The sequence below is a fragment of the Danio aesculapii genome, chromosome 14 (genome assembly GCF_903798145.1).
Source record: "Danio aesculapii chromosome 14, fDanAes4.1, whole genome shotgun sequence".
NCBI classification, from domain to species: domain Eukaryota; kingdom Metazoa; phylum Chordata; class Actinopteri; order Cypriniformes; family Danionidae; genus Danio; species Danio aesculapii.
Genome location: NC_079448.1, coordinates 20,337,082 through 20,363,766, shown reverse-complemented (window position 1 = coordinate 20,363,766; position 26,685 = coordinate 20,337,082). Strand labels below are relative to the sequence as shown.

General features: G+C 35.6%; 1 pseudogene; it reads left to right on the top strand.

Moving 5' to 3' along the window:
• Window positions 1-12,775: 12,775 nt before the first annotated feature.
• On the top strand, window positions 12,776-25,590 carry LOC130240876 (coiled-coil domain-containing protein 106-like; annotated as a pseudogene).
• Window positions 25,591-26,685: the final 1,095 nt, after the last annotated feature.

Sequence of the window (26,685 nt, the reverse complement as noted above, 5' to 3'; positions counted from 1 at the left end):
CGTCCTTCGCCAAAGTATTGCGACACCGCACATAGGAGATAAATGACGTCAGTACGTAATAACCCATTATGATCTATTACTGAACCGATATCGACCATTTTGACACCTCTAGTAACGAGTAACGATGCAGCTCATAAAAAATGTATCGGAGTAAAAGTATTAAACTCATCGAAAATATGTACTTAAGTAAAAGTGGAAGTAGGAGAAAAAACAATACTCCAGTAAAGTACAGATACTGCCTTTTAGTACTTAAGTACAGTAGTGAAGTAGTTCTTATTCGTTACTATACATCTCTGATTATTGAATATACTGTACCAGTGAATCCTTCTGTTCTATTACTGAGAGATGATTCTACGTTGAACCTTACCAAGCTACAAAAAGCTGTTTGGCTGGCTGGCTTAACTTCTGCTAAAAAATTACTAGTCCAGCATTGGCTGCCTCCACATAATTTGGACATGTGCAAGTGGTTGGTACAACTTCAGGACATTATAATGTTGGAGTTATCCACAGCGCGAGTGAACTTGGTACAAATGAGTACATTAAAGATCTGGACTTCAGCTGCTGACTGAAATGAATCAGAAATGATCAGGATCCAGAATGATTGCCTTGCTTTGTATAATTGATACGTAATTCTTTTTTAGTTTTTCTGTTTTTGTTTCTTCTATTCATTGAATACCCCAGTTTTAAGAGGCCGCAGGGGAGGGGGGTGGGGGTATTTGAATTGATTTGTTTCATTATATAGTTTTTTCAGCCTGTATGTTTTGTTAACAATTAATAATAAAAATAAATAAATAAATAAATAAATAAATAAATAATAACCGAGCTTTAGCGTGCTTTAATAATAACTTGCCGCTTTTGTCAATGAAAATAGAACCCTCTCCTAAAGTGTATTTGTTAGGAAGGTTAGCCTCATTCTCTTTTGATTTTTTAGGACCTTTGTTAACAACATATTCAGCATCTTCCTGTGTAAATGTATACCACAATATAGGCAAGGCAAGGCAAGGCAAGGCAAGTTTATTTATATAGCACATTTCATACACAGTGGCAATTCAAAGTGCTTTACATAAACAGGAATAAAAGAAACAAGTATAAGAGAAATAAAAACAAATAATAGAAATGGTAAAAATAAAATAAAAGCTGATAAAATGTGTTATAAAAGAATTAAAAAGAAGAGAAAAACATAGTAGTTCGATCTGTCGGACGTAGCACAGTGCTCATTCAGTAAAGGCACAGCTAAACAGATGTGTTTTCAGTCTTGATTTGAACGTGCCTAATGTTGGAGCACATCTGATCATTTCTGAAAGCCGATTCACACTGCTTTGACTGAACTCTTGGAATTTCTAGTTTATTTGATCCTAAAGATCTGAGTGATATGTTAGGTTTGTATTCAGTGAGCATATCTGTAATCCTGGGCCATTTAGTGATTTATAGACCAGTAATAATACTTTAAAATCTATTCTGAATGTAACTGGGAGCCAGTGTAAAGACCTGAGGACAGGTGTGATGTGCTCTGATTTCCTGGTTCTGGTCAGAATTCTGGCCGCAGCGTTCTGGATGAGCTGCAACTGTCTGACTGTCTTTTTGGGAAGGCCAGTGAGGAGGCCATTACAGTAATCCACCCTGCTGCTGATAAAAGCATGAACAAGTTTCTCTAAGTCTTCACTGGAAACAAAGCATCTAATTCTTGCAATGTTTTTGAGATGATAGTATGCTGATTTACTAACTGCTTTGATATGACTATTAAAACTCAGATCTGACTCCAGAGTCACACCAAGATTCTTGACCTTATTTTTTGTTGTTTGACCCTTAGAGCCAAGGTACGCATTCACCTTGAGAACCTCATCTCTGTTCCCAAACGCAATCACTTCATTTTTCTCTTTGTTTAACTGAAGAAAGTTTTGGCACATCCAATTGTTAATTTCATCAATGCATTGACAGAGGGTGTCAATGGGGCTGTAGTCATTAGGCAGTAAGGCTAGGTAGATCTGAGTGTCATCAGCATAGCTGTGGTAGGAGATTTGTTTTTTTCTCATTATTTGGCTCAGAGGGAGCATATAAAGGTTGAACAGGAGTGGTGCCAGAATCGAGCCTTGTAGGACTCCACATGTCATGGGTGTCCACCTCGACCTATGGTCACCTATACTGACATAGTAACCTCTTCCTTCAAGGTAAGATCTGAACCATTTGAGGACCGTCCCAGACAGCCCAACCCAGTTTTCCAGCCTATCCAGAAGTATGCTGTGATCGACAGTGTCAAATGCGGCACTGAGATCGAGCAGTACCAGCACTGTTAGTTTGCCTGAATCTGTATTTAGGCGGATGTCATTGATTATCTTTATAAGGGCGCTCTCTGTACTGTGATGTGGTCTGAAACCAGATTGAAAATTGTCCAAACACCCCTTGAAGTTTAAGAACTTGTTAACCTGGTTAAAAACAACTTTTTCAATGATTTTGCCAATGAAAGGGAGATTTGAGATGGGCCTGTAATTGCTCAATATGGTGTTATCCAGGTTGCTCTTCTTCAAGAGGGGTTTAACAACTGCAGTTTTAAGTGAGTTAGGAAAAATCCCTGAGAGAAGTGAAGCATTTACCACTTTTAGAAGATCCATTTCTAAGCAGGTAAACACCGTTTTAAGGAACGATGTGGGGAGTGTGTCAAGACTGCAGGTTGATGTTTTCATAATTTGCACGATCTCTTCTAAGATTTTGCCATTAATTGCCATGAAATCGGACATAATGTCTGATTTCTTAAGTTGTGGTTGAGCTAGTCTGACTTCGACACAACTTGGCTGATTGGATGAGCTGATTGCCTTTCTGATATTATTGATCTTGTCAGTAAAGAAATGAGCAAACTCATTACATTTGCTTTCAGAGAGAAGCTCACTGGGAATCCGACTGGGGGTGGGGGGGGGGGGGGGGGTGGGGTTGTGATATACTTCTGCGGAGTCTGCAGATATACTTGGTGCTAGCGATATGGCCTTCATAAAGGGGTATTCGATATAGGGTATTCGAACTCGATCAAACCTACTTCCCACTCTCCTTTTAGGTTTATAGTTCTTGATAGTCTTGTTCTATAGTTAGAGATACTATTCACTGGAAAAACTGCTAATGAAGCATTACACGGTAGCGTCATGTAAAAACCACCCTCGCCCATGACTGTTTTTTATTTTTTTGCACGAAATCTAATGGGGCCTTTCATTTTATGGGGTCTGTATATCTACGGCCTCTTTCTCATCCAGCCATGAACAGAATTTTGTTGGCCAACCAAGCCATTTAACAAGTGCTAATGTCTTGCGACCTTGCTTTTTCTTCACTAAATTTTTTTTAATTTTAAATGCTTTGTTTTTGTTCACAAATATTTTTTTGTAATTCCTCCGCATAAAAAAAAACATCGATGAGCTCCCCATCATAATCACAAAGCCTGTAAACTGGAGGGATCGTGGGATACATTTAGTTATGGTGAAAAATTCTTCTGTGTTGTTTTTATAGCCTTTTGCAAAAGGACCTCTTACTTTTGAAATCCGTACTATATCACCTATCTTATATTTAAATATTTGCTTGGTTCTGTGAGACTTACTAGTTCCATAAAGATTATGCAACACCACAGACTGATTTTCTGTATTGCCATCAATCGGTCTCATCTTTATACTTCTATGATAGCTAGCATTGTAACCCTGTGTAATGTCTTGAAGTATGTCATTGTATCGCTTGGTGTTTTTAGCAGTTAAATGTCTCCACATCTGACCTTTTAATGTCCTAATGAAACGTTCAACCACGCAGGCTTGTAATTCGGAGTCTGTTGCAAAATGGATGATGTTATACTTTTTTGTCATTTTTTTAAAGAATTCCTTTCTTTTATCTGTCTGTAATTTCGCAATTGAAGAATAACGCAATTGGTTTTAGTGATCATGGGTATTATTTATATATATAAAAAAAAAGAGTAAACAACTAAACAGAAAATATCGACATCAGACATTGTCAATGTAGTGAAGAAACTTTATACATATTACAATGTCTTTTTCAAGAATGTAATCAACAAATGTATCAGTAATTTCACAAACATGTACTTGATCATTTCTCAACATGTTTATACAGACATCAGTTACATATGTACATAGACACAATATGTCTGCAACTGTAATTTCACCACCATATTCAGTCAGCAAGTCCAAAATTTTTCTTATAGTCATACTGTTCGGCTCACATGTATTGAAGCACATAAGCGTCATATTACACCACTCAGTGGTCAATCCTCTTACAACAGTCATTTGTTTCTTGAGCTTTGTAAAATGTTCGGGATCAACACTGCAACCGTTTTCAGTAACAGGTACATTGGTAATTTCTTCAATAATCTTATACAACAAGTTGGTTATCTCGCATCTAATACGACGCTTAAGGAACCACTTTACTAAAACAGTTGAACAACACGTTACCCATTTCAATTCAGCAGTTAGACAGTGCTTTTCCAGGAGTCCACAATGGGATAGACAATCTGCTCAGTGCTGTTGTCCACAACTTTTTCTCTGACTTTTTCCCAACAATGTAGGATTCGTCACGCAGTTCACACAAAATACTGTCCACGTTTCCCTGAACTCTCAGGGGGTGTATCTTTAATCCAAATCGGTCAAGTGCACGAGCTATGATGTGTTTCAGCTCTGGTTTAATCAGGGCCTTTGACAGTTCCTCGAAGTATGTGTCAAATAAATAGACACAGGGCTCAAACAAGCAGGAGTGTCTGAGCTGACTTGGGTGGTCAACTTCACAACCCAGGCAGAGTTCTTTCAGCTTTTTGTTGATCAGATGCTCCAGCATGACCACAATGGCCGCTTTAATGATTTTGAACCCATCAGCGCGGAGGCATCCATCCATTTCATCAGCACCCACAAAGGCCGCGGCTCCAGCTATAGCACCGGTACTACCGTACGGGGTAGAGAGAAAAGTTAAGTTGTGGTATCCCAGCTCCATGCAGAATTTATCCAGCCATTTGTTGTCACGAGAATACGGTGAGGTCTCCAAGGACGTGGCGTTGTCATCAGGCAATGCTGGTAGGGTCTCGAGCATATTGCTGTTGCAACAGGCGGATGTAGATTCTTGAGACACAATGAGTGAGTTTAGAGGATTGCAGATAAGCTGGCCTTTTAATGACCTTTTAATGACTTTTAATGAGTGTTATATGCTTATGCGCCTGTCCTCTGATTCGGCAACAACTTTTTCAGGCTGGAACAATTTAACTTTTACAAAATTGTAACGCTCATACATTTAAACCACATCGCACCATTTAAACATCTTACTGATAGATGTAAAAATGTCGTTAATTATTCGCACATCTTTCCACTGGAACACAAAGCACAACTCATAGTACATGTGATGTTCAGCTCGTGGGATAGGTCAGGTATGATCACAAAAGGCATCTTTGTTGGTGGTAAAGAATATGTAAACACAGTCATCTGGTAACTTTCCGCTGTGATCTCCACCCACACGATTTCTTGTTTTTGCCAATACACCGTCCCACTCCGCCACATAAAGGGACTTGTCACCGCAGTCGTACAGGTCTCTCCATACAAGTGTGTGAAACAGATCCCAGTCTTTATTACGGAAAAATAGACAGGTATCCATCGACGTCAATTCATCTTCAGCATCAGAGGTGTAGATCCTCACAGTACGCCTCAGTTTGTCGAACCTATATCTGACAACTCGACCGTCAGAAATAGGCAATGCAGTTTTCACTATATCCTCATCTTCATGGAGAAACTTTGTCAAAGTAGGTCTCTCTTTTATCCTTGGAGCATAAATCCTATTTCTCAATTCAATAGGTCTTCTTGTAGGTGAAACACTTGACACCTTTCTCCAGCGTTTAGGAGTATTTGGACCAGGCATTGTGAAACGAGAGTCTACCGAGGTTTTGGGGACCATGTATTCCAAGCCGCTTTTTAAATACAGCCTATGGGAGAGACAATCCCTAAAACTCACACCTATTACAGCTGTGAAAACAACTCATGCTAAAATCTAAATGGCCGATTCCTCTTCCTGTTGTACAAATGTCCGGACCATAAAACCAGACATCTGATATATAGGTAGGTGTCAAAGGTAACACATGACAGCTGCTAGGGTCATAAATCAGGGGTCATACATTTTTTTGACACACGGTCCGTAATATTTTCTTCTCTGGCTTAAACAAAATGACTACAGTATGTTAGTTTAAAATAAACTTGAATTTAATTAAATGAATACATTCATTATTAGATAAAGCAACATAGTGCTTGGGTAACATTTAAAATTAATAGTTGTTCAATTAAAATAATATTTATAAAGTGTCCAGCAAATTATACTTTTTTTATAGAGTAGTGAGTTAGTTAATACCACCTCACAAATAAACATGGTTTAAAGTAAATAAAAATTTTGTCATCATTTACCCACCTCTAATATGTTCCAAACCTGTTTTATTTTCGTTCTTTAGTTGAGCGCAAAACGTTATATTTTGATTAAAGCTGAAAGTCTTTAACCGTTAAAAATAAATTATAACCATCAGTGTTTCCTCTAGGATTTTTTCCAGCTGTGGCGGCAGACTCTGTTGGGCATTTTACACAGATCTACCAACTACATGTGGCGTTATTTCATTGACAAATGTCGTGAGCGCAGTATTAAGTCGAGATCGCATTCATGTAATAGCCTACGAGCATGTCAATCTCTGTGGTCGAGCGCTGATTTTCTCTGCTCGTGCACAAAACTTCTTAGATTTGATTTGCTAGGAATATTTATGAATGTCTCTAATAGACCTACAGAGCGGCATTAATGCATCCTGATGTAAAGTGAAACGGCTATAAACTCCAGCAAGATAAAGTCATTGTATGCAGAACCACAGACCTTTATCTATATATAAAATATATTTATGGAAACTGTTCATAATAACTGAAAGCTACGTCGTGTTTGCTGACCTCACGCATCACGCACCTGTCTGTCAGTCAGTCAGCACATCACCTTAAAGGGTTAAACAAAGAATGCACACCACTACTGTTACAGAAGTTTACGCTGTTATAATTTACTTACCTTTTAATACGTTTTTGGTGCGATTATCACCCGCTATTTAAAAAAAAAAAAAACCGAATATTTTGAATGAGAAGCTGTAATGTATCCGTGGCGGGATGAATTTTGTTGTAGCGGAAACCATGACCATTATAACAAAATTATGGATTGTGGTTATAGGTTTTCTGTTTTGTTCAACAGATGAAAGAAACTTAAACAGGATTGGAACAAGTGAAGGTTGAGTAAATGATGACTTGTAATGATAATTTTTAAATTGATTTCCAGTTTAGTGAAAATATATTAAACAAACTCGATTAATGTAACCATTATTGAAGAAAAGAGCATGTTTTACAATAGTTTTTATTTTTAGAGCTAGGGTGCAGCTACTTTGGAATATCACTGTGTCTGATGTCACGAGGTTGGTTCCGTTCCCTCAGCTGAACAGATACAGTGGACGTAATGGACTGAACACGGAGACTGGAAATCCTAATTTAACACAATGTGTGAAGTTTTGGATGTGCATCACAGAGCTGGTGCAAATACAACCATTACACTTACAGTTAAAGTCAGAATTATTAGCCCTCCTTTGAATTTTTTTATCTTTTTTAAATATTTCCCAAATTATGTTTAGCAGAGGAAGGAAATTTTTACATATGTCTGATAATATTTTTTCTTCTGGAGAAAGTCTTATTTGTTTTATATCAGCTAGAATAAAAGCAGTTTTTAATTTTTTTAAAGCCATTTTAAGGTCAAAATTATCAGCCCCTCGATATTTTTTCGATAGTTTACAGAACAAACCATCGTTATACAATAACTTGCCTAATTACCCTAACCTGCCTAGTTAACCTAATTAACCCAGTTAAGCCTTTAAATGTCACTTTAAGCTGAATACTAGTGTTATGAAAAATATCTAGTCAAATATTATGTGCTGTTATCATGGCAAAGATAAAATAAAACAGTTATTAGAAATGAGTTTTTAAAACTATTTATGTTTAGAAATTTGTTGAAAAATTCTAATAATAATGCTAATAATTCAGTGGGGCTAATAATTCTGACTTCAACTGTATGTCCAAAACATAAAAATACAATTATACATTTTTAAATTTTTCTTTTATTACCGATCGATTGATGGTCCACTCTCTGTATTATTATGCCTGACTGCCCTCAATGTCTTTAACAAGATCTGGTACCTGACGTAATGGAGGCGGGTACTTTCACTTTTCACTATACAGCCCCTCACTTCTGTTCATGTTCAAACCAAACTAAGATCGGTGCAGTTTTTCACATCACAGTTTTTTCGTCCTTCATATTCAATGTTGAAAGATTATTTTAATCGTTGCATTAGTCTGAATGTAAATCACCGTGTCAGGCAGCGCTGCACCAGTGGAGAGAGTAGACCAAACCACATCAAATGAACAGTATTAAAAAAAAAAGAAAAATAGTAAACATATAAAAAAAATTATATTTTAGACACAAGTCTGAACCAACCCCGTGACGTCAGACACCGCAACATTCCAAAATAGCTGCACCCTAGCTCTAAAAACTACGGTAACACATTCCATTTTATTCAAAATGGTTACAATAATCGAGTTTGTAATATATATTTGGTCCCACTTTATATTAAGTGTCGCTTATACCTGTGAACTTACATGGTAACTAGATGTGTAAGTAGTATGTAACTACAGTGTATGTACACATTGGTACATAGTAGTTACTTGTGTAATATTGGTGTAACTACACACATGTAACAGCCCACTGAATAGTATGTGTAAGTACAAATGTGTAACAGGACATTGGTAACAACACTAAGAAAGTACGCATCTGTAACAAGAATTATGTAAGTGCATTGTGTAACAACAGTATGTACTTGCAGGTGTTTTCTCACTTCCACACCTGTTTGCATACTATGTACTTGTGAACATTGTATGACAGAAATAAAGCTTCATTAGAAGAACTCACCTTGTGATACCATCGTAACTACAGGGTAAATCCACATAAACTGTCCACTCAATATAAAGTGTAAAATAGTCACAAATTACTCTTTAACTTGTAAAATATCTTCTGTGCAACACTTTATTAAGTGTACTTACATGGTAACCCCACAGGAACTGTCCACTCAATATAAAGTGTAAAATAGTCACAAATTACTCTGTAACTTGTAAAATATCCTCTGTGCAACACTTTATTAACAGTGTACTTACATGGTAACCCCACAGGAACTGTCCACTCAATATAAAGTGTAAAATAGTCACAAATTACTCTGTAACTTGTAAAATATCCTCTGTGCAACACTTTATTAACAGTGTACTTACATGGTAACCCCACAGGAACTGTCCACTCAATATAAAGTGTAAATTTGTCACAAATTACTATGTAATATATAAAACATAATCCTCCGTGCAACTGCTTAACAACAGTGTACCTACATGGAAACTCCTCAGAAACCGTCCACCCAATGTGTACATACTGTATGTAAATAAAGTGTAACATTTTTTTTTTTAAAGTGTACTAGCAAAATGTATCACAAACTACTGTGTAATATAAATCCAAATCGAACAGATTAACAATGTACTGACATGGTAACTTCTCATGAACTGTCCTTTCATGTCCTCATATAACTGTAGCAAGGGAAAATGCATGGTGAATCCAAAGGAATAGTATATTTAATATGTTGTGTAACTTTATTGCATTGCAGTTTCAATGTTTTAGCAAAGTAACAGAATATTGTAATTTACACTGTGACTGTAAAGTCAGATTGTTCAACAGAGTGCCAGATATCACAAAAGAAACATTTAAAAGGGCAAAAAAGAAAACAATCAGTGCTGTAAATAATATCCCATGATCTATTAAATCAAAACTGTCACATTCGTATTTGATTTTTACTCTGCAACATAGTATTTTACACAAGTATTTTGAGTAAGCTATGAATGTATTAAAACAAGTTAATTGTATTATCAGGAAATTTTAGAATCTGAAGAAATGTCACAATATAAACAGCAAATAAAAGAGAAAAAAATGGCATATATATTGTCAATGAACCCGGTATGCTTTTCTAATGTCATGGATCAGCTGTGCTAAGGCACCTTTACTATTTCGCCTTCCCAGCCAGTAGTGCCACTGAATGAATTTCAAATGTTCTCTCAATAGTTTTGTAGTCTTGTTACCCCTTAATCTTGATACCTGTGCCTTGATGGCAAGCCAAGCCCTTTCAATATGTTGTGTGTGACAGCCAGTTTGGGGATCAACAAAATTTTCACTGTAATTAACAGTTAGGTGTCTGTATCGTAAAGGTTGTAATGCATTCAGATATGCCCTCCAATTGTCACTGTAAACAGTTGACCCCCTTCTGATGTGCCTTGTGATGATGGGCACCAGTGTGGTCCTGGAACGGTCCTTTACCATCTTTAAGACTGGTAGGCGGCGATCTCCTTTAACCTCCATCATCCCAAAAACCCATCCTTTTCTTCTCTGCCAAGTAGTACAAAAGCGGCCACGATTAAACTGAAAAGTAATGAACACAAGAAACAACAGAAATTGTAAGAGCAGTAAAATCTCCCAATGACTGACCATAGTTCTTTTTCACCATGCATCTATCTCAATTAACTTAAAAAGCAGTTTAATAATCATCTGAATAATCTTTAAACCAATTGGTCTATACCTAGTTCTTTAGTCTGAGGACAGAACTGCACACTGCTGCTGCTAGATGGCCACTAACTTGTGTGGTGCCATTGTGTCTTCATCAATGCATAAAATAGAATTTTAAAAATGCAAGTGTCTGCAGTTATTTAGTACACCTTTAATTTCAACCTGATAAATAAATTACTAGTCAGTCCAAAATTTGTTTAAATTTCAAAATGAAATTGTTTAAATTTCTTAAAATATTATGTATAATGTGTAACTCTTGAGTTAGGTATAATAATATAACGTTTTGAAATTAATATTTAGGTATAAATTTCAGGTTATTGTCTATTAAATATTAAATAAAGATTGTAAGAACAGATGATTTGCAGAGGATAATAAAACATGGTGCATACTCAAAAGTAAAAGCATAAAATTCACATGAACACATTCAAATCTTTTTCATTGTTTTTCACATTGACATCAGCTTCCTCATATGTGTAGATTGAAGGACTACACAAATATCATTATAGACATTACTTTCCGGAGACACAGGAAAATAGTGAAATCTGTAATTATTGGGTACAATCACATGATGTCCTGAATGAAGAAATTTACATTAAAACCGCAAGGGTCACCCCACTGACGTCAGAACATACAGGAATTTGCATTTATATATAAAAACCATATCCCTGCTTTTGATTACATGTGCTATTTTGATGTGATGTTAACTCTGTAAGTATTACTGAATGCAGGTTAATGAACTTTAGTATTTCAACACAGTAAAATTTACTAAGTATACAGTATAAACATTTTCACATGAAACATACCTTTCTCTTGTGAGCAAACTTGGACTCATCTATGGCCACAAACTTCTGTCTTGACTTTCCACCAACTCTAAGGCCTGTTCTTCTTTTCAAATTACTCAATGCCTTGATGCAAACCTGTAAAAAAATAGCCATAGGAAATTTGTACTAATTAACCTAATTGAATTAAATTGGTTGAGTAAGGTGCTGTTAAATGTAAAAGTGAAAAAGCCTGCATTGTATATGTGTGCATATGTCATTAATTAAGTTACCTTTCTGAGCAATTTGTTCATTCTGGACAATGTTGTTGAAGTTTTGGCAACACCATCATCCATCAAGTCAATTTGTCTTAAATGTAGACCCTGTGAAAATCTTATAAGAAAATTGTTTTGGTTAATTATATATATATATATATATATATATATATATATATATATATACACACACAATGCTAGCTTTTCAGATAAAATGTATTTTAACACAGATATAACACAGATTCTTCACCTATACAAACTCTATTCATAAACAATAAGGAGTGTGTTGCTGAAGTGGCTGGGCAAATAGTATTAAACTATATTTCTTGATAATCTTACATTTATATTACACATGAAAAATACCTAACAAGGCTAGCGATCGACCGCAATGACATTAAGTTAATTATTATTAGATTACCTCTATATGTATTCCATCCACTTTACCAAAGGAATTCTGGAGTTATGAAACAGTGATCCTTCGCAAATGGAGAGTGTAATTCTGCGATGCTTGTTTCTTCGGCATGTCCTAAAATAAAAGTGAAAAAATTATGATAATCTATAACATAGTATTCAAGGAAACTTACTTAAATTATGTTAAAATTAGCAATCAAAACAGCGAGTTAAACAAGCTTTGTGCTTGACGTTACTTACCATATGTAACCATCACGTCCACTGTGGGCTTTAATACTCATCTTTTTTCCACACTGGCGACAATGAGGTGCTTTACAAAGCAAGCCTTTCCTCTGTAGCCATTTGATCACTAATTTCCTATGTTTTCCACCGCTGCAAAGCCGTGTAATCTTTTTTAATTTCCCTGTATGCATAGCGCTATAACAGATACAGCTAATGTATAACTGAAAGCCGCTTGCCTTGCTTTCCTATTAGTAAATTTGGCGCCTTGTCGATAACTGGCTGTTTACAATGAAACGTCACAGTTGTCACGTCACGTTACATAAGTTTTGATTGGACTACTGAATGAACCGCCAATTTCCCTATCAGAGCAGATGGTTCTCGCTCATGATGCGTCTATTTGCAAATTGTTAGCCCTAACTCTTTAGCGAATTTTTCTTCAGTATGCCACGAAAAAAGACGATTTCTTTGAAGAGGAACTGCCCCCAATGCAGCGAAGCTGAAGCTGACCTCTTGAGTGAAGGTAATTTAATCTACAGTTCGATGATTTGTAATGATTTAACGTTAATATTAGTAGTCTCATGCAGTAACTCATCTAAACTGACTAACAAAGGTTAGATATAAGTTAACTTTTATGTGCAATATGCTTAACCGTAATCAAGCCTTTACTAAATAAAAAAATGAATGTTACTATACTTAAACTACTTCAAATTATAGTTTAATGTACACACTTTTTATACACTAATAACTAACCATGCTATGTGTAAAACCATATACAAATAGTGTAACGGTGGCAATGTACATTTCAATATAAAGTCATTAATTTGTATAAACAATGAAGAAAGAAAAAAAAAATCTTTTCCCACAGGACTCTTGGTATACACCATTTCACCTCGGAAAACAAAAAAAAAATAGTATTAATGACTTCTGCACTAAACAAATTAATTTACACTAAGAATTAAAGCAAAGAACTGTTCGGGCGCCAGACAGGATTGAAACCTGTCAAAAAGAATATAAATTAGATTCTGCAAAATTCCCCTTGATAACGTATAACCTGATAAAGCAGGAGACAACCATCCGTTACACAAATGAATAAATAAATTGAACAACATTCAAAATTTAACTCGGGTATATTCTCAACTAAAGTAACAGACAACAAAACACACGAAATATTCAGTCAACATTATACATGAGCAAAGACTTAATGCCCAGTATTATTTATTTTTACTTCCGTAAAGGGAAGAAAACACAACAAAAATAACTGTAACAACCACTCATAAAAAAGGCAGTTTCACAATATGGCAACAGTCAAAACATAACAAAAAATAACAAAAGCAAAAACATACAAAATAAACGAGCGTCAACAAGCAAAACAAAATTACTCCAATCAAATTATTTGAAATAGAAAAAAACTAAACAAACAAACAGGGAATTCAAAAATCTCTACTCACACCAGGAAATGGAGTGTGTGGTGCTAGGGTCTGTGGATCCTGTACGCACTAGTTTAGTAGTACCAGGATCAACTTTTACCACAGATGACGTGGCCTCCGGAGGATACGATGATTGAGGTGAAGAGTTTTTACTTGAACGTAGCAGATTTCGAAAGGTTCTTACTCACGGACACAACATTCAGGTGACCCAGGATTCTTTTTATCAACAACTAGTGCAGATTAGTACAGTTGCGCTTTAAAAAAAAAACATCAATCACCTTTTTTTTTAGAACACTCCGTTATTCTGGCAAGTGGCTTCTCTGAAAACTCGCTAAACCTTCACTTCCGCTCAGACCATCTCCTTCCTCGAACCAACCCACAGAACACCTCCTCACTTCTCCACTGGGTCCCTCTATTGATCCATTTTTATATTTTTTTTATAATTGAGGTATTTCCCTATATGGACTCAGAAGGCGGGTCTATCTGTGGTTGTTAAACCTCGCATCGCCACAATAGTACTGAATATGCAAAAAAAAAAACACATTTGCTGATTGTATTTTTAATGGTGAAATCAGTGATCAGCATATTTGACCACTAGTCTATTTAAATTTAATTTTGACCCTTATAAGTGCAACAAGAAAATTAATGTAGGATTGAATAATGTTTTTATAATATTAGGACACAATACACATTTGAATTTTTTTACAAATACACATGTTTGTTTTTATGTGTTTATTTAAGCCACATCAAGCTTTTTCTATATTGGTCCTATAGGAAAAAATGAAAGTGGGTAAAATGTTTGAGAAAAAAATTGATAACCAACTGATCATACTCTTGGCGAAGTTAAACCATTTTACATGAAGTGTTTTAGAAGTTGTTGCTCCAGTAATGTTGCGGTAGTTTGACAGACAAGAGCAGCAACCATTTCCTTTTTTGTTTTTACAGAACCACCTGAATCATCCCAAAAAAATTCATAAAGTACACCATGATAAAGACGATGACAATGACCTTTCTGTTGTTGCGGTGGAAACCATTACTCCAGAACCAGGTGAGTTTGTATTTACTTACAAAGAAATTACTTTGAATGTGCAATCATGGTATAAGATAGACCAAGCCAACGTATTTGAAAATGAACCACATCAACCACAACTGTTTGCTGAAATGTTTTAGCTTTAACAAAAAAAAAAAAAAAAAAAAAACAGCCAATGCCAGTCTTGTTCTATTGTACTTTTATGGAAATATAAATACTTGATCTTGCACTAATGCCACTGTAACTGTTTGTTGTTACTTAGAAAACAAACAACTTATATACATAATTTACAAAGATAATTTCTTGTTATTGAGAATAAGTTACATGTATTATTTGGGAATTTATTTTGTTTGGGACTTTTAATTTGAAATCTATGAGGTTGTATAAAATGGCTGACTGCTTATGAGGTTATCACTTCCTGTTAGCAAGCGATCGGCAAACATGAATTGTTTGCATGTGCTCGTCAATGAATGTATTGACTTCAACAAGGACTTCAAGTGATTTAAGAGACAATTTCTTTCATATAGCATGCAGCCAACGAGGTATTTTGCTTTATATTTGTATTTTGTGTTTGAAGTTTCTAAAGTTTGTTTGTTTGCTTATGCATGTTTTGATTTGTATTAAGTTAATTTGTTTTGTATTTATTGTTTAGTTTTCACGGTGGATTTGGGGGAAAAGCCATCAAATAAATCAGTATTACGGAAACCGCTTGTGCTAGCGTATGCTTGAGGGAAATTATAGTGAAAACTCGCACTGTTCAACTACACGAGTGGGCGACGCAAGAGACGGCATGTTTGCTGAGTGGACAGGATTGGCACATATCAGCAACGCGTGGAGAGCATGGTCGAAGGACTAACAGATGAGCAAACATATGCACACACAAACAGATGCACATATATGGAGCTTTAAGAAGATGCACACAATACAAACAAACAAATACACAACAATGGACTAAGTGGTCAAGTGTTTAGGTATTAAGAGTTGTTTAAAAGGTTTGTAAGGGTTTCCAAAGAATTGTTAATTAAAGTGCATTTGTGAGGTGTGTAAGAATAATTTATTTGCTCACACTTCATTTAAGATTGTAGCCTATATGTATTGAAGTATTTATTGAATTTTCTAGAGTTAAATGAATGCTGTTTTGAAAATGCTGTTGGTTATTTAATATATATATATATATTTTAAAGGGATTGTGGTGTTTATAATGAGTGTTTAAAACATTTGATTAGAAAGATTAGCACATTTTATATCTTATGCAGTGTTATTGGAAGTTATTTATTGACATTTCTAGTGTTTAATCCTAAACATAAGTACATTGTTCAGGTAATTGTCAAGATTGATTTAGATATCGCCTATGTATAATCTACTTTTCAAATTTGAGTTAATGTAGTTTCTCAATGTCAGAACCATGTGACCCCACACTTCAAGTTAAAGAAAGTATTAGAGATACTGCAGATGTGCAAGATCAAGCTAAATTAAGTTATGAGGGAGGTCAAGCTCAAAAAGACGAGCAACAATTAAGACAAAGTCAAAGAAAAAGAACTCTAACAGAGAAAGGTTAAGAAATGCAAGCTGCAAAGATAAAGTCACTTCAACAAAGGTTCACCTATCTGTACAACAAATGGAAAACATATGTCAAATCTTCTAAGCGGACATTATCACAGCCAAAGGAGACGTTATCTGATGATATTCTCAATGACATTATTGGTGATGTTGTGGGTCTCTCTGAAGATGTTCAGCGTGTATATGATGAACTGCGCAAGATTTTAACACCAGAGCAAGAAACACGTAGAAGAGTGGATTTGTGTGTGGACGTTTCTAACTTTATTGTATCTAGAGCCTCAAGTCATTTGCAAGGAAGGACTCCAGAAAGGGAAAACGAAGACTGGCCGGAAGCAAGTTCTCTTTTCAAGTCAAGTACATCAAGTGAGTCAAGCTTTGTCTCTTCTATCTTGAAAGCATCCTCAGAGTGTTCAAGTAGGTCTTCTGTAAAGCGACAAGATGCTGCGGCTGATGCTGCTGCAAGCAAGGCTGTTCTTGAAGTGTTAGAAGAACAAAATAAAGAACAGCAGGAAATTCAGCTTCTAGAAGCTCAAGTTAAAAAGAAGATAGCTGATCAAGAGGCAGCAGCTGCAAAACGTCGTTTAGTGCAAGAATCAGAAGAGTTAAAACTAAGAATAAAAAGAGAAGAAGAGGAAGCCAAAATTAAATCTCAATTGGAAGAGGAACATGAAGCCTTACAAAAGACTCTTGAGGAAAAAAGAAGAAAGATAAAGCAGTTGGAAGCAGAGAAAAGTTTGAAGGTAGCACGAGCAAGAATGAAAGTGTATGATCAAGAAGCAGTCATAGAAGATCAGAAAGACTCTCTGAAAATATCTTCAGTGCCACAAGCTGTGACCACTACCTCCTCAAATGAAAGTACAACAGATCTTGTGAAGTTGCTGGTGAGTGCTTTAAGTGCAAGTAGAATTCCAGTTCCTGAACCATCAGTATTCAGTGGTGATCCATTGAAGTACAGTGATTGGAAAATTTCTTTTGAAACATTAATTGATCAGAAAAACATTCAAGACAAAGAAAAGATCTATTATCTTCGTAGGTATGTAAGTGGCCAAGCTAAGAAGGCACTTGATGGATATTTCTTACTTAAAACTGAATCTGCTTATGCTGCTTCATGGGAAGTTTTAGAGGAGAGATATGGGAATCAGTTCACAATTGCAAAGTCATATAGAGATAAGCTCCAAGCTTATGGCCTAAGATGGGCTATAGAGACAGTTTTGACCTAAGAGAACTTGTTGATTTTCTTCGCAGTTGTGAAGCTGCTATGGCTCACATCAAGGCATTAGAAATCTTGAATGATTGTAATGAGAACCGGATGATTCTTTCAAAGTTACCAGAATGGTTAGTAGTAAGCTGGAATCGAAAGGTCATTGAAATCGAAGAGGAGACTAACCAATTTCCTTCCTTCAGTCAATTTGTCAAGTTTTTGACGAGAGAAGTGAAGATTGCTTGCAATCCTGTTACATCCTTGCAAGCACTTAAATTCAGTGAAGTTGAAACCCCTAAGTCTCAAAAACGTCAAAGCTTTGGAGTAAAGACCTTAACGACAAGTACTAGTGAAAGACCTTTCATGGTGTGTATTTTCTGTCAGAAGCCGGGACACATTTTGCATAAATGTGGGAAGTTTATGGAGAATTCAATTTCAGACAAGATTAAATTTGTTCAAGCTGAAAAGTTATGCTTTGGTTGCCTCAGGCCTAGCCATTTCTCAAAGAATTGTAAGAACAGAAGTGTATGTGATGTGTGCCACAAGAGGCATCCAACTTGCTTACATGAGGAGCGAATTAAGGAAAATCCCAAATTTCCACAAGTTAAATTGAGCTCAAGTCAAGGAAGGCACCAAGAAAGACCTCAATTGAATCAGCCTAACGCAATAACTACAGTGGTTACATCCAATAGAGTGATTCTTGATGAAACTAACACTCAAACAGCAGCAATAATTCCTGTTTGGATCTCATCTATAACTCAACCAGCTCAAGAAGTTCTCGTTTATGCCCTATTAGATTCCCAAAGTGATACGACGTTCATTTTAAATGAAGTAGCTGAAGCATTAGATGCCAGCAAAGAACAAGTTAAGCTCAAGCTTTCTACTATGACTTCAAGAACCACAGCGATAAGCTCCCAAAGGGTAACAGACCTTCAAGTCAGAGGATTTTATTCTGGTAAAAGGATACTTTTACCACCAGTGTACACTCGGGAGTTTATTCCAGCCAACAGAACTCACATACCAACTAATGAAACTGCGAATGCTTGGTCTCATTTAAGTCATCTTCAAGATGAGATAGCACCTCTACAGGATTGTGAAGTAGGTTTGCTTATTGGATATAATTGCTCACTAGCTCTTCTTCCAAGGGAAGTAGTTTCTGGACAAGACGATCAGCCTTATGCACAACGTACTGACCTTGGATGGAACATTGTGGGTCATGGTAATCCTCTTGTGGATTATGGAGATAATATTGGAACCAGCCATCGTATAGTTGTAAGGCAAGTAACACCAATTATGGATTCTGCTGTTAACCTCAAAACTGAAGTACACTATGTGAGTCGAATTAAAGTAAAAGAAATTGGTCCTTCAGAAATAATAAAGGTCCTCGAATCTGACTTCTCTGAAAGAGCTGAAAAGACTGATCCGGTGTCCCAAGAAGATCTCAGGTTCTTGTCAATTTTAAAAGAAAATATCACACAGAAAAGGGATGGTCATTATGAAATGCCATTACCATTTAGAAGAGAAAAGCCAAACCTTCCTAATAATCAGATATGTGCAGTTCAACGTCTGAAATGTCTTAAAAGGCGATTTAAGAAAGATCAGCAGTATTATGAGGACTATGTAAAATTTATGGATAACATCATTTCACGTGGTGATGCAGAGAAGGTTCCTGAAGAAGAAATTAACAACAGTCCAGTTTGGTATATTCCACATCATGGAGTTTATCATCCACAGAAACCAGGGAAAATACGTGTAGTATTTGACTGTTCTGCTAAGTTTCAAGACTCCTCTCTTAATGACCATCTGCTTACAGGTCCTGACTTAACCAATGCATTGGTAGGAGTTCTCTGCCGTTTTCGAAAGGGTCCCATCGCCATCACATGTGACATTGAAAGAATGTTCCACCAGTTTCATGTGAGTAAGAAGGATCAAGATTACCTGCGATTTTATGTGGTGGGAGAATGGAAATTTAGAGATTGCACCATCAGTCTACAGAATGGGCGTTCATTTGTTTGGAGCTGCCTCATCACCTGGTTGTACGAATTTTGGCTTGAAACATCTGGCAACACAAGGCCATGGCCAGTATAGTGAAGATACCATCCGCTGCATTCAAAGAAATTTCTATGTAGATGATGGTCTTATAAGCGTTAACACTGAGACAGAAGCTATTCAGCTTATCAAAGAATCAAGAGAACTTTGCTTCACTGGCAGGTTAAGACTCCACAAATTTGTTTCTAACAGTGAAAGTGTGATGGCAACCATTCCAGAAAGTGAACGGGCCATTGTTAAAGATCTAGATATGGCTTTGAGTTTACCTCAAATGGAAAGAGCTCTTGGAGTAGAGTGGTACATTACATCTGACTCTTTTTTTAAATTTAGAGTTCAAGTGAAACCTAATCCTTTGACCAGAAGAGGTGTGCTTTCTAACGTGGCCTCTGTATATGATCCTCTAGGGTTCATGGCACCATTTGTTCTTCTTGGTAAGCAGATTCTCCAGGAAATGTGCAAAGATAAAGTTAGTTGGGATGAGGAAGTTCCAGAGAGACTGAGACCTCGGTGGGAGTCCTGGATCAGAGATTTACCCAGTCTAGCTGAAATGGAAATCAAGAGAGACTTCTTACCTTCAAATTTCGATGATACCACAATGTATGAGCTCCATCATTTTGCAGATGCAAGTGTCACTGGATATGGTGAATGTACTTACCTGCGAACCATTAACAAGTCTAATGAAGTTCATTGCTGTTTGGTGATGGGAAAAGCAAGAGTTTCACCTACTAAAGTTACAACTGTACCAAGGTTAGAACTCACAGCAGCAGTTGTTGCAGTGCAAATAAGTGATATGCTTCGAAAGGAGCTAGAAATTCAAGATTTGAAGGACTTCTTTTGGACTGATTTTACAGTCGTTCTTGGTTACATAAACAATGATGCCCGGCGATTTCATGTGTTTGTAGCAAATCGCATTCAGAGAATAAGATTCAGTACCAAACCTGAACAATGGGCTTACGTTGCTTCTGAAAATAATCCAGCTGATCATGCTTCCTGAGGTTTGACTGCAGAGCAACTTAAAATCTCAAATTGGTTCACAGGACCAAAGTTTCTTTGGCAAACAAAACTACAAGTAAGACAATGCAAGGTGGGAGAAACCAAGGAAGACGATCCTGAAATTCGCAAGGTTGTTGTGTGTAACACTGCTTCAAAGGACGGCAGATCATTATTGGATCACCTACTGAAGTTTTCTGACTGGTCAAGAGTTGTGAAGGCAGTTGCTAGACTGAAACGTAAAATCAAAGAATTCACAGGTGTAAAGCAACCAACAAATGAAAGTACAAGTCTGGAAGAAAGGAAAGAAGCAGAACTTTTCATCATTAAACTGGTTCAAAGGAATGCATTCTCAGATGAGATAAAGTGTTTGAAATTGAAGAAAGTAGTTGCCAAGACTAGAGATAGTAGGTTGTATAAGTTAAAGCCATTGTTGGATGAAGAAGGCATCCTGAGAGTTGGAGGACGTTTAAGTCAAGCTACGATGCATCCATATGTCAAGCATCCGATAATACTTCCCAAGAACAGCCATATGTCAGCCTTGCTTATTAAGCACTATCACGAAAAGGTACGTCATCAAGGACGTGGAATGACAATGAACGAATTGCGAGCTAATGGTTGGTGGATCCTGGGATGTAGCAGTGCAGTCTCGTCTCACATCTTCAAATGTGTCAAGTGTAGGAAGTATAGAAGGCCAGCAGAAAACCAAAAAATGGGTGACTTACCTCAAGATAGAATGGAAACAACTCCAACTTTCACTTATGCTGGTATTGACTGCTTTGGTCCAAATTATATTAAAAAAGGCAGAAAGGAGCTCAAGAGATATGGTCTTTTGCTTACTTGTTTATGTTCAAGGGCCATACACATAGAGATGATTGACGACTTGACGACTGATTCATTTATCAATGCTTTAAGAGCTTTCATTGCAATAAGAGGAAATGTTCGTCAGTTAAGGTGTGACCAAGGAACAAATTTTGTTGGAGCGAAAAGGGAGTTTGCAGAACTCATGAAAGGTATGGATCAAGAAAGAGTTAAAGCTCTAGGATGTGAGTTTCTTATGAATCCTCCAGCAGCAATTCATATGGGTGGGTCTGGGAAAGGCAAATAAGAAGTGTTCTTTCTGCCATTCTAGATCAGTCTGCACAGAGGCTCGACAGTACCTCTCTACGGACATTTTTGTATGAGGTTATGGCCGTTGTTAATAGCAGACCACTCACCACTGAACATTTGAATGAATTCTTGCTATGAAGTCTACTATCATTCTTCCTCCACCAGGACAGTTTACAAGAAAAGATCTTTATCTGCGAAAAGGATGGCGCAGAGTACAGTATTTGGTAAATGAATTCTGGACTCGATGGAAAAAGGAGTATCTTTTAAACTTGCAGCCAAGACAAAAGTGGCACAAGAATAAAAGAAACTTAAAAGTTAATGACATTGTCCTTCTTCAAGACGATCTGTCACCACGTAATGAATGGAAGTTGGCTAGAGTTGTAGAAGTTTATCCAGGTGCAGATGGTAGAGTGAGGAAATTAAAATTGATGGTTAGTGATACAACAGTTGACAAAAAATTTAAATCCGTAATTAAAACTGGGTTTCTCGAAAGACCTATACATAAAGTTGTTGTTCTGCTTGAAGCTGATTAAGAGTGTGAAGATTTAAGTGGCTAACAGAATGTTTCCATTTTGAAGTGAAAAGGGTAAATTATTGACCGTATTGCAGTCTGAGAAATCTCACATTGTGCGATTTTTGGTGGGAGTGTAACTGTTTGTTGTTACTTAGAAAACAAACAACTTGTATACATAATTTACAAAGATAATTTCTTGTTATTGAGAATAAGTTACATGTATTATTTGGGAATTTATTTTGTTTGGGACTTTTAATTTGAAATCTATGAGGTTGTATAAAATGGCTGACTGCTTATGAGGTTATCACTTCCTGTTAGCAAGCGATCGGCAAACATGAATTGTTTGCATGTGCTCGTCAATGAATGTATTGACTTCAACAAGGACTTCAAGTGATTTAAGAGACAATTTCTTTCATATAGCATGCAGCCAACGAGGTATTTTGCTTTATTATTTGTATTTTGTGTTTGAAGTTTCTAAAGTTTGTTTGTTTGCTTATGCATGTTTTGATTTGTATTAAGTTAATTTGTTTTGTATTTATTGTTTAGTTTTCACGGTGGATTTGGGGAAAAAGCCATCAAATAAATCAGTATTACGGAAACCGCTTGTGCTAGCGTATGCTTGAGGGAAATTATAGCCACTTTTATATACTCCATATTACACAAGGTACATTTTTAGTTATTTAGCAGGCACTTGTATGTACCATTATGTACCAGATGTATGTACCAGTTGTATGTACCATAACTGTATTGTGCTACATTGTTTGTTTTTAAAGGACAAGATGATGGGTCTTCCTCTATGTTGGAAAAAGACAAGCTGATGCTCATGGCCCAGACAATACAAACACTTAAACAGGAACGAGATTTTCTCCGCCAAACTGTCCTAAAATTGTCAAGTAAGAAACCTGTTTTGTTGTATTAACGTGTTTGATTTAAAATTAATATTTACTGAACAAGTAGTTTTTTTTTTAACTTTCACATCAATTCTGAACTGCTGAGTAGTATTAATAGATTACATTTTAAAGGCTGGCCACATACTACAGTTGCTGATTTTAAGTTTGATTTGAACCCCTGAATGGGGTTTGACCTATTATTAACTGCTTCTGATCAAGACGTAAGATCCTTGAACAACAACAACAACAACAAAAAAAAAAAAAAAACACATTTTATTCTAAACCTTGCGCTTTGTTAAAATTTGGGAGCCACAAACATGCCATAAAAACTGGACAAATTTATTAACCATATTCTTTTTGGACTTAATTTCTAGCTGTAAGACTGTAAGAAACAGTATGTCTGTTTTATTCCATGATTTTAAAATTGGTTAAGATTTTTATAAAAGTCACATCTGTAGCTAGCCTAAGCCTGCTAGCCTTTTTATGTAACTAAATCTGTTATTTTTCCATAGACAGAGGGGCAAAAAAAGTAAAGAAAGTCTTGGACACAAGCACTGAATGCAGCACCAGTAACACTGATGAGGAGTCCATGACTTCTTCCTCATCTTCAGAGTCACCTGATAGTGATATTCCTCGGAAGAAGAGAAAGAGTCATAAGAAGACAAAGAGGGCCAGCAGGTCAAAATCTACCAAGCACAGCACACGTGGTAAGCATATATCCTGTTTTTGAATGCCATTTTTCTGTTGATGTGTACTTAGTCAATAGAACCCCACATGGAAAGAACCTATATAAACATATATGTTTTAAGATAGGTTTTTAATATATATGACATAAAAAAGTTGGCCATTTCCTATATTATATGTACATATATGCACATTCATATATTTACACACACTTTATGTATGCATATATGTAGACATATACTGTATGTACACATATATGTGCTTATATGTATGTTTATATGTACATATGTTTACCTACATATTAGTTAAATTATTAAAATCTATAGGTGCTAGACAACGTAAATATAATAAATTGTATTTTTTTATTTACTTAAGAACAATCAAATAGTACAATAAAAAAAAAATAAGACAAAAAAATATTATTTTCTTCTTTTCCACTATCTTAATACAAAAAGAATTGGCCTTGAAAATGTTTCAGGAAAACATGTAAACATAGTTTTTCATCTCCTCTCACTTATTTGCCATAGTTAAATTCCATAACATGCCAATTACATGTGAATAAAATTTCAAGTGTTGGCTAGACGCATAATTTTTTTGCATTTTGTTTTTTATTAGTATAACTTGTATGTACATGTAAGGCTTATATGTGGATATAAAGAAGCATTACAGGAGACCTATATGGCATATATATGCACCTCAGTTTTGCCTATATATGGCATATACATACACATATTTATTATCATATATTAGGCATGGGCCTGTATAAGATTCTTACTGTATGATAACATTGGATAAAAATATCACGGTATCACAGTATTGTAATTACTGCTCAAAAATATTTTCTTTTTAAATGTCTGGGTAAAAAACAACAGTACATTTTGTTTTGAACACAGTATATTTTATTTTGTGAAACATTTAAAATATTTTGGAGCAGTAAATGTGTCGGGCTAAATGAATTATTGAATTTTGCTTCATTTTGTCTTTATTTGTTTCAAAACATTTTTTTACAATTTAAAATGGAATATGTTCTGCTAGAGATACTGTTGTCCCCCCTTGAAAACTGTTGTACAGTTTTAAAACCTTGACTTTTCCAAACCGCGACATACCTTGAAAATGGTTAAGTATATCATATATGTGCATATACTGTATACTGCTTATAGGTTTCATATTTGCGCATACATCCTCATATATGTTCGTTCCATGTGGGACATCCTTGGAAAAACTAATTCACAATAGGTCATGCCAGGTTTGTGTGGTTTGTGCATTTAAGTATTTGACACACATTGTTTTTTTTTTTTTTTTATTTCTTAAGCTTTTATCTTTCTACAGCAACAACCCCTGATGACGTACTAAGGCGGTACAAAAAAGTTTTCAATGCCTATAAAAAAAGAAGGGAGCATTAGTAAAGCATGTGCCAAAGTTGGGGTTGACCGCAATACTCTCGCATTAACAGCTGTTGTGGCTGAAATTCAGCTTGTTGATGCTGAGTTTTACAGAAGCATCCCTAAATTCAGAACCAAGGAGGAGAAACTTTTTGACTTTGCCAAGAGGTGCCTGCAGTCACTGACAACAGACTTAAAATCTGTCATTGAAAACGCCAAACAAGAGCGCAAACTTCTGCCAATAAAGTATAAGTTCAGATAGAAATATCCAAATCTCTTATGTGCAGATGTTGTTTAAAGTTAAATTGTAGATTCACATCAGTAGTTATTAATTGTTACCCCACATGTCGTTCCAACCCCTGAGACCTGAAATGACACTGAAGAGAATAAAATGTAAAATTATGTGTTTTTTGTCCACACAAAAGTATTATCATAGCTTCATAGCATTACAATTGAACCACTGAAGACAAATGTACTCTTTTGATGTTGTTGGTACTGTATCTTTCTAGACTCTAAATGCCTTGCAACTCTGGCTTTCTATGGAGGGTCAGATAATTGTAAAATATATATATATATATAATATAATAATAATAATAATAATAATAATAAAAAAATAATCAGCTAAAATATTTTTACGAACACAAATAAAAAAAGTATTTTTTTTTTTTTTTTTTTTTTTTTTTTTTTTTTGAATGAAGGACTCAGGTTTGGAATAACAGCAGGGGGAGTAATTTATAATTTCATTTTGGGGTAAACTATCCCTTCAATGTGAATTGCTGTACGTTTAATGTGAACTGATGTTACTTCCAACATTTATCTAAAAGTTTTAATTTACTCTTAAGATTTTTTTGTTTATGGGATTATGTTTAATCTCTTTAATTCCATAGTGTCTGTAAGGTTCTATATTGCAGCCATATTTCTAAGGTTTTACTTTATATGTGTTGCACTATTGAGCATAAATATGTTAATAAATATTGTTTACATTTGCTGCATGTTTTCTTTTTTAGTCCTCTATAGTCTACTTATTGAAAAACATTTGTGGATTAATACTTGGGAATTTAATACTATTACTTTTAGGTTCACAGTTACAATATAATTAACATGGAACATTTCAGAATGTAGGTGGGAAGTACATGGATTCATCAGTGGATGAATTAGTAATTTGTGACACTTACACTTCATATTGAGTGGACAGTTCCTGTGGAGTTTCCATGTAGATACACTTAATAAAGTGTTGCATAGAAGATATTTTACAAGTTAAAGAGTAATTTGACTATTTTACACTTTATATTGAGTAGACAGTTCCTGTGGGGTTACCATGTAAGTACACTGTTAATAAAGTGTTGCACAGAGGATATTTTACCAGTTAGAGTAATTTGTGACTACACTTTATATTGAGTGGACAGTTCCTGTGGGGTTACTATGTAAGTACACTTAATAAAGTGTTGCACAGAGGATATTTTACAGGTTAAAGAGTAATTTGTGACTATTTTACACTTTATATTGAGTGGACA